Genomic DNA, 10,169 nt, shown 5'->3' with positions numbered 1-10,169 from the left:
GTTCCCTTGTTTCAAGGTGTTGAAAATGATTGACTGGCTTCAAACTCATTAAAGACAACTTTCTAACTCAGCAACTAATGATTCTGCTGTTTCTCACATTGTCTGATGTAAGTGAAGTCTGTCTGAAAGAAGCTTGATTGGGGTTACTTTATGGTCTTTGCAGGCTCTCTCCTGTTGCCCCAGTTCCACTGGATTTGTATTTATTTGATGGAGCTGCTTTCTTAGTAGCCTGCCTGTGCTGAACACCTCTTGTCAAGTTTTCTTTCTTGCTGCAGTTGAGACTTTGCATTTACTTCAAGTCTGAAGCATTTGGGAGGGTGACTGGTGACTGGTGAATGTCTATTGTCAGGAGAGTTCCAGGCTGTCACCGAAAAAAACCCTACAATGTAACTTTGAACAAACGTCACCATTTCTATGGGTACTCTGTTCAGCCAGTGTATTTACAGGTCTCAGTGCTGGGATAAAGTATCTTTGCCAGTTGGTGCTTTTGTGGCTTTTTTTTTCCTCAATACTCCTCCATATTCTTTGCCTTCACAGGCACCTGGCACTCATGGATCCCTTGAAAATCCTGTCCAATGTCCATGCCTGTACTCCAGCTCCCTTACCCAGCCCTGGCTCAAACCTGGAGTCTTTTCTTCTACTCACCAGCTAGTGCAGCTTGACATTTGCTAGCAAATTACATGCACGTGGGACTAAATTCACTAAGGAAATATAAACACAGCCAGGTTGCAGCGGGTGCTGGCATGCACTTAGACCCCTCAGATAAGCACGCACATCCCTGACCCTCTGGTCTTGACATCAGACCTGTGGTCCCTGTCACCATGGCCCCTTCTGCAGGGGCTGGCACACAGGATAGACAGTGAGATGACACAGAAAAGATAATTAAGAATGGGATTTAACAAGAAGACAGGCCAGACTCCAGGAATCAAGGGCAGGGCCCAGTCAGGTGAACGTCCTGCCTGCCACGTGTCTGACCCCTCCAACCTCCCTCCTTGCCATCTTCCCATACTTGTTCCACCCTGATCCTTCCCATGGCTTCAGTCCTTCCACTAAACATCCCATAGTAAGCTTCATGCAGTCCTCCAAGCTCCCTCAAATATCCCTTAATATTCACATTATGTTTCCTCCTTCTTATCAGTTACAAAATCGAGGCTGACCCTCTTCAAGGCTGGAGTAGTTCTTTTAATAGCCCACGAGTCAGTGCCTGACAAGCTCTGGCCTCCATTATTATCTCTCTCATCACCTGCTCATTAATGTTTGTGTGTCTGTGTGTTTAATTTAGCGTTTTCCTTGTTATTTGTTATTTCTATGATATGGAATAGTCCTTAACCAAATAAGTTACTGAACCAGATGCTCTCATATTTCACATATCTTCATGCCAACCTCCCCGCGGCAGGTGGTTCGGCTGCAGTGTGAAGAATGATGCTGGGTAGAGGCACCTACACAGCAGGACCTCTGTGGTGCTACTGCTGCACATGCCCAGGCAGGTGGCAGCTCTAAGGACATGGAGACAAAGGGAAGGGAATGCCTAAAAATAGGAGGAGGAGGAGTATGGGGGTGGGAGGGAAAAAGAGCACAAGTTCAGGGAAGGATGAGTGTGTGTAAGGATGCATCAGCATTTTGCCAGCGATCTTGTACCCACAGAAACCTCCTCCCTTGCTGGCAGTAGCTCAGCTCTTGCTGGCTGGGGAAGCAGGACGCGGTCCCAGCTCCTCGCTGCAGATGTTCGTCCTGCCTTGGCAGGAGCATCCGAACCTCTCAGCCAAGGGGAAGGTGTCCTGCTTGGGTGGACAAGCTGCTAGCAGCTGCTTGGCTTTGCAGGGGTGATGGAGCAAAAAGCAGGCGGACTGGATGTGTGGCAGGTTCTTCAGTTTTGCGCGGGGTGTCTAGAGGATGTCAGCTGTGCTGCGCTGCCCTGGGGGACATGCTTGTGCCAAATACATGATGTTTTTGAGGAACAGCCAATGCTGGGATGTGAGCGGGGAAGAGCCAGCAGGTGGGCTGTGGGTGCTAGGATGCTGTGCGTGGAGAGATGGGCTGAAGCCAGGCACGCTCAACACAGGGACACATCGGGTAGTGTTTCTCTCAGAGGAAAAAGCGTGGTGGCCCTGCGGATCCGCCTCTTCCCATGGCTGTGGTCTGCTGGAGCTACTGACAGAAGAGCACTTGCTCTGTAGCCCTGTTCTGCAGCTGTGGTGGGTAGAGCCTGCCAACTCCTGCCCTAACCTCCCTGACGGATCCATCCTCCTCTTGTTCAGAAGGAACTTGAGTCGCAGCCCAGAGGGACCCTGCTTTTCTCCACTGACTCTTCAAAAAGGAGGTCTGTGTACCAAGGGATCACTGTTTTGAGGAGACGCTCATTAAAAACACAAATTGTCTCTTTGATAGCCTATCACAACTTTGGTCTCAACAAGTGAGAAAGATCACTATACTTGCAACTACAGAGATGGACATTTATTTAAAAAGTCATTGGATTAATATTTTGTCAGACCAGAGCAATATTTAAACAGAGAAGAAAGATTTATATATCTGAAGGATGAGTTCAGTAGAGGTGTTTAGAAGAGATATTCATTGGTAGTATGTATATTGCAAGCAGATTATTGAGAATGCAAGGCAAAAAAACCAGAAGAAATATAAAAGTTTAAGTATGCTACAGACGGTAAGAAGACATTAAAATGTCATTGGGAGTATTAGTTTAGGAATAGCTTGTCTGTTATTTACAATGTTACCATTTGTATCTGTCAGGGAAAAACCCACAACAAATATTCATAATTCCTGCTTTACTATATCAGAGCAAAGTAGTAAGACCCATCTACACCAGATGAAATAATTTACCATCTGTAACCGAGGACGATGTGAAGCATCACCTGCTAAATAGAAACAATTTTAGTTCAGAAGCCTGGGGTCATGTAGACTCCCAGTCTTAAGACCAGTAGCTCAGGACTCTCTAATTCACTAATTTTAGATTTTAACAAACTCTGGAAACTGGAGAAGTGCCAGAGGACTGATGGAGGGTCAACATGATCCAATACTGAAAAGGGAATCATACTAGACTGGATAAACAGACTCTTAATTAGGGATAAGTTAGTGAAGTGGTTATGTTGGAACTCTCAATAAAGAAGAAGGAGTTGGAAAGTATTTTCGTCTGTGCTCAGCTGATCAGATGCACCTTGGCTGATTTGAAGTATCAGTGACGAGCCACAGGAAAGATCAAGAAATAGGCTCTTCGGAGCTTTTGTTTCTGGAACATTTTGTTTTACTGCCTGAGGACTAACACAGTTTCTAATCCCTGTCATCAATCTCAGCCCAGAGTTACTTCAATAAAAGCAGTGACTGGTGCTGTGTGAGACCCTGAGACGAGATGTTCACACCTCTCACATGGGATGGAGCCCTCCGCCCCTAGACTCCATGAAAACCATAAACTTTTAATAAGATAACAGGTCCCCTGTGCAACTATGATTTAAATTACTTGCTTTTCAATTCAATGGCTGTAGCTTCTGCAGGTTTTGAATTGCACAGCCCATGGAGATGAAAAAGCCTGTGGTTGCTGGCAGTGCCAGCTAGAAACATTTCAGCACAGGAGGAAGCAGTCTGGATTTCAGGCAGGTGTTTTAGTCACCCCATGGCTAACCACTGTTTAATGGAGCGTGTGCCTTGGGGACACCCAGTTTTGGGAGAGAAACCTTCTTCTGGATGCACTTGGCCGCCCGGTAGCCTTGAGGCGATTGGGAAGATGCAGGAGTCATGCGGACCCTCGCTGCTGGTGGGATGACCTCTCCTGACACGGTGAAGCGTGCTTGCTGAGGGCGAGGAAGGTCTTTCATCTCACCTCTTTGCAGAAAGCATCACAAAACCCTGTTTTTCAAGGGTCTGGCAGTGCCAAGGGAACCATATGCACAAGGAGGAGGAGATTTTTCTTTTCATCCCGTTGTGGAAAGCTTAAATGACAAGATAGAAAACCTGCAAAATTGAGAGGTGGTACTGTTGCTCTATGTCCTTCTGTGATTAAAAGTAGCATTTTTTTCCTCTTGAAAATACAGTAACAATCCAGATTTCTCTGTGATGTTACTGCCACCCTCCCTGGGCTGACAAGTGATGTTGGCTAATTTGCAAACGCAGCAGATGAGAGGGCTGGTTTCATCCTTCAGCTGGTGCACAGGCTCCAAACAGGGAAACAACTGGTGTCAGTTTAAGTGTCTTTCCTCTTCTTTGAAGATGTTTTGAAGCAGGCCCGCAGGTGCTGCCCCACTTAAAGTCTGCCACCAACCTGAAAGAAGAGCTGGATGTTGGTAGGTTGCTTATACATGTATCAGAGGGAAATTTTCATGATATATGCATACATATATTTATTTTAATTACACATTTCTCTTTTTGAATTTTTTTCTCAAAAATAAAACATCTTGAAGATATTTTTTCTCTAAATCTTCTATGAAATGGTGTGACTTTCAGTTAAGATTCTGGGGCATGAAGGAGCAGATGGGAAAGCTTCTGTGATACACTAAATAAGATAACATAAAAGAGGGAGAACCCACAATCCTCATGGAACTCAAACTGCTTGAAAACCCAAAGGAGAATGAAGATTATAATGAATGATTTGGACAACACATCCCCAACTCTGAATGTTTCAGCTTCTTCTTTGGTTCAATCTCTCATCTTATCTCCAAGAGCTAAACATAAATGTGGAAAAAGTAAAATGAAATAGTTTTGCAGTACCATTTAAAGCCTGCTGCCTGTATTTCCCAGCTTGGAGAGATGCCATGGGCTGAGACTCATGCTGAATCTGTGAGCTCATGCCTCCCTCTGCTGACTACCTCCCCCAAACCTCTCCTTGATTGCAAATGATAAAAGGCCATGATTTTTTTTCCCCCTCCTGTTTGGCTAATGTTCTTCCCCGTGTCCCAAGCAACGACCGTAATGTCCAGGGAGCTGGTGGATATGGGCTGCTCACAGCATCCCCAGTCCCGTGGTGACAGTGCTGGGCACTCCAGCAGTGCTGTGTTCCCCTGCGTGGCATCTGCCCCTTGGGTCCCACTGCCACTGGAGTTCTCCATTAATGCTAAAATAATTTGTGAATCCTTGTTTAAGGGAAATCTTCAAAAGCTGTAAGGCAGAGACTCAAAGAAAGTTGCTATAAGCTGAGAGAATCAAGCAAGTACCTTTGGAGCATGCTAGAAATATTTTTCAGTTTGAATATGTCTGTAACACCACTTGGTATCAGTTTAAAAATCTTGGTCCTTACAGGCAGCTACTAAGTAAAACTGACCGTGGGAACTGCAAAACATAAAGGTTTTGGTTCCTCTTCTCTTTTGACATGCAATCTTCAGAAACTCCATGTCCTTGCAGCAGATCATGTTCCCCAGGCACATGCAAGGCAAGAAATGTACAACCTTGGCATTGCAGGATTAATTGGAAAAAATCATGCCCCTTGTTCTGGGGTGGAGGAGCAATGCTGGAAGGCCTCAAGCTGGTTTTCCTCTCGATGATCTGGGTGGCCCTTTGTATAGAGGGAGACAAACACAACTCTTGTGGGATGACAGAGAGGGATCTCAGTGTCATAAATGTTTTGTCCATTTTTACCTCTTCCAGAGCATTTTCTTGGGTTGGGGGCTGACAGAGATGAGTCTAAAGTCCATTGTAGCGAAGCAAGTGTGTTCATCAGGTTCCCTTTGGACTTAAAAACACAGGTGAAAACAGCTCCTGGGTCCTTCAGGAATTTTGGGTTGTAGAAGCTTTGTTAGAAAGAGCCAGATAAAACCGTACTCTATCAAGATGAAGCATGCCAAATAGAATAGCCAAAGGGCCATAGCACTGGGAGCTGGAGGCTGATTTAATGATGCAAAAACCAATTACCAGACTGTAATCACTAACGGCTGGGTCGGGAAGCTGAAATCGCTACAGGGAAGCAGACAGGAGAGCAGTGCCTGCTGTTGCTGGAGCTGCGACTAAGATAAATTGCAGCAGAAAGCCCGTGCTAACAAAGAGTTACGGAATAAATTGATGCATTAGAAAACCCAGCACATTAGATCTCTTGAAAGGACACGCAGAGCACCAGAGAGACGGGTCGGTGAAGAGCTAGACAGCATTGCCTGTACAGAGGAGTTACTGACCTCCACCTTGGGACTCAAACAGCCAGCTGGTGAGTTATGAAGGCAGCAGCATCAATGACAATGATATATAATTAGCCTTAGGATATATTAAAATTTTCATATATGTGCTGAATTAAATCTTCGCCAGGAGTACAGGAAAAATCACATGATGGCCTTTAGAATAAATAAAATATTAGACAGGAGAGAGCATATATTTTTTTACGAGTCTACAGTCTGATGTTCTGAAGAGACTCTCTGCAATTTATGGGCCAAATCTATTTATTGGAAGCAGTGCCAGTTCTATTTTTGAGCTAAAGCTCAGCATGTAAACCTTGGAACTGCTCTAACACTTGGACACAGCCAGCTGTGATAAATGTAAAGTGCACTAAACAAGAACAAGGGAAGGCAAATTGTGTCCAACCTGAGCAGAACAAACCTTTGCAATGTTAAACCATCTGAGATTTCCTTTTATATTATTTTCTCCATTAAAAAGCAGGTTGTTTTTTATTTCAGACCGGAAAAGCGTACATACTTTTCACTGAAGATTGGTATACTTACTTTAAATTGTAGAAAGAAGTGAGTCAGTGTTACAGGGCATTGAAATTGTGGCAGTCATGGGTGCACTTGTTTTAAACTTGATATTAGCAGCTCGTCTTTATTCTCAGACAATACAGCTTGATTCAGTTTTTGCAAAAAAACACAGTTAGTGTGAGAGAGAGAACAAATCACCAAGGAAATGGGGCAAATCATTTTATCATTTGTTCAATTCCACCGCATAGTAAAGAGGGAACAGAGGATCCCCTAAGCCTTGAAACACAGCAGAAAACAGCTCTGTTGTGTGATCTGTCTTGTGAGTGAGCATCAGCAGATACAGAGTGTGGACAACCTGCACACCCATGTTGCATCACTGTTCAACCAAGTAAGATACAGGATATCCATGAAGAAGATTTATAGCCTTTTCACTGAGGATAAGACATGTATTTTGAGTACTAACATAAATGTTAAGGTAGGGAGGTCCTTAACCACATGTGCCAGACTAGAGACATGGTCCCATTTTCCAAGGGAGATTTCAGAAGTTTGATGAGCTCTGAAATAGGAGCTCAGTGGATCCTGCATTCTGAGTCACGTGTTATCAGCCTCTTGATGGCAGCAGAGTTTGCTCCTGGAGCTCTGGCTGCAGGAGAGGAACCACACCAAATGTGTCCCATTCCATGGATGGAGTAGGATCTGCTGCCAAATTAATTCTTTTCCTGAGTTTGTGCTTCTATAAAGAGAACTTCAGGTTGAAAAGGATGTCTAGTTTTCAATGCCAATCCCCTTTCCCCACTTTATACTATTTTTCACAAGTCGGTGAAATGCCATCTTTAAAACAATGTGATTTTCTGCTCCCCACAACTCTGCCTGAAAGGTTGTCCTAGAGCTGCTCTCCTTTGATTGACTGAAATCCCCCAGTCTGAACACAATACTACAGGTGCATCCTTCATAGCCATTTGCTCTTGTACCAACATAACCCATTAGCTTAAACATTTTATCTCACTCGCTAGCATTTACTGCTCCCCATGCTGTGTATAAAAACTGCAGTATCCCTTCTTGACCTCCCTTTTGCAGGCCTAACCAAGATAAGATTTTCAGTCTTCCCCTGGCAGACAGGCCCTAGCGCCGATCATCCCACCATTGATGCGGTGATGACCCCACCCTCCCAATGCCTGTTTCAGAACAAAACAGTCTCTCCTGAGTTTGAGTGGCCAAAACGATGAACTGACTCCAGATGGGATCTCACTGGTATCTTTTACCATAGCAGAAATTACTCCTTTTTCCTGTAGAATTTCCTCACCCGGGAATTACATCAGCCTCCACTGCTACTACACCACATTGCTTCACGGATATCATATGACCAACACCAAAAGCTTTCTCCTCCTTTTCCTTCTCTGACGGAGGAAATCCCAGTTTAGGGCAGAAATTCTTGTTTGCCCCTAAGCGACCCATGAGTCTTGATACATCCACACCCCTCTCGCTGCTGCTATTCCTGTAGAGCCTCCAATAAATGATCTCTGAGAAACTTTCCAATCTTAGCTTGTTTATTCCCTTCCCTGAGGACTACTGCTACAAAGAGTTATTAATTCCCAGCCCCCGAAGGAATTCAGCTGCATCGTGCACCGACAGAAAGAATGACACCCGTGGACAGGACCACGTGCCCAAGCAGTGGTCTTGCTGCTGGGGAGCATCATCTCTTGGATGAAGCAGACCAGCTCCTGTGGGTCATTTCTCACCTAATGATCCAAGCGTGTCTCCTGTTGAGAAATAGGACCAAGCTCCACGACAGACCATGTGATGAAGAAGTGTTGCCATCCACGGGAAGGGGCACAATTTATCAAATCATTGGTATCGTGAAAACAAACTCTTGGCTGAGGCAGCTGCTAAACCCAGTAGGTTATCTGTTGGGTCTGTTACGTTAATGGCTCAATCAGATCCTGAAGTGCTAAGGCTTGGACAATAGGCCCAAGCCAGAGTTGACCTATAGATGAATCCTGTATATTTTATAACTGATAACCATTGTGCTAGTAGGTATTGTACTAGGTTATAACAACCCACTTATGCTGATGTAAAAAGTGCTAAAGTGTTGAAGCCTGAACAACAGGCCCCGAGCCAAAGCTGCTAACTTAGTATGTAGTCATTAGCAAAATATGTATGCTCGTTAATGAAAGATGTAGCTTAGATATCATATACTCATTACTGATGATGAATGTAATGAAAACATGTCTATCCTGAATGTGTCTTTCTTCTTCTTTGTGTAGGGGCAAGTTAACAAGGCCATGAAGCCAGCTGTCCGGCCTTGGGACCACACGTGTGGCCTTGTTCTAAAAAGAACATAAATAAATCAGATAAGCAGGGAAACTCCCTTAGCTTCTCCCTTGAGCCCTGGCCAGGCTCTGGGGGAATCTAATGTGAGAGTGAAACCGGATGTTCCGCTGAAAACAAAGGTGCCAGTTATTCTGGCTTGCTGAGTTTTGGGTACATAAGGCTGGACCCGCTCACAGAGACTTTGGAAGCCTCACCTACGGGTGGACGCACCGCGTAGGATTTCCCACTTGCTGGGACAGGCTCTCCAAATCCTCGCTGTAACCGGGGCTCCCCAGCGACTGCGGGTCTGGATGATGGTAACATATACAAGTGGTGATGGATCTTTCTTAATCGCTATTCTCTCTCTCAGGTAGTAATGATTTGATGCATTACCCTGTATTTTCCTATTTGTTTAAGTGCACTATTCTGTCTTTTCTTGCTGTATGTTTTCTGTATTATTCTGTTATATTATTTAGTTATCCCCAGTAAAATACACCTGCCCTTTTCACCCTGGTGTCTGATTGGTGTCTTAATTGGTATCCCTAATCAGCAAAACAGATCCTCACTCATCAAATTACCCTTGCTGCCTACTAACTGAACGTGTCACCCAGAGAAGCATTTTGATGCACAAGCAAGTGGGCCAGGCAGGAGATGGTTAAGTGGAGAAGACATGTAGCATTTAAAAAAATGAGATACTACAGCAAACCATGGGCTGAGTAAGTCACCTGTTCTGATCTCAGCATGGACACCTGAGCACTTTGGCCCCTTCAAGGTGTGTTTGGCTTGTCCCAGGGCCACAGGACAGCCCACAGGAGCCATGGCTGTCCCGCACCACCACCAAGGCCCAGCTGTGATTTCAGTGCTGTCATGGCAGCAGCTCACTGCGGCTGTGACCCACCTCTAAAGGCTACAGAATGCTACATCCTGGAGGTTAAACTAATGGCTATTATCTAGTGACATTCGATAACAGAAAATAATTTTCTAGATATCTAGAAAGGATGAAGTCTGGTCTTCTTACTCCTGACCAGTCGAAGAGATACCTTTCATACCAAGCGTCAAGTGTTGGAGGTGCCGATGATGAGTACGGAAGGAAACAATAGAAAGGGAGTTTTTGTCAGTTTATGTCCTAAAGAGGTTGAGACAAGCACAACCTACCCTCCTTGGCCAGAAATGTGGAAGGAGTCTTGAAATGAGTTACGCAAGTGAAACCCCTGCTGAAAGAACAGATAAATGGTTTTATTT

Source organism: Strix aluco, chromosome 5, assembly GCF_031877795.1.
Source record: "Strix aluco isolate bStrAlu1 chromosome 5, bStrAlu1.hap1, whole genome shotgun sequence".
NCBI classification, from domain to species: domain Eukaryota; kingdom Metazoa; phylum Chordata; class Aves; order Strigiformes; family Strigidae; genus Strix; species Strix aluco.
The sequence above is the reverse complement of the archived record's forward strand: the minus strand, read 5'-3'. Positions refer to the sequence as shown.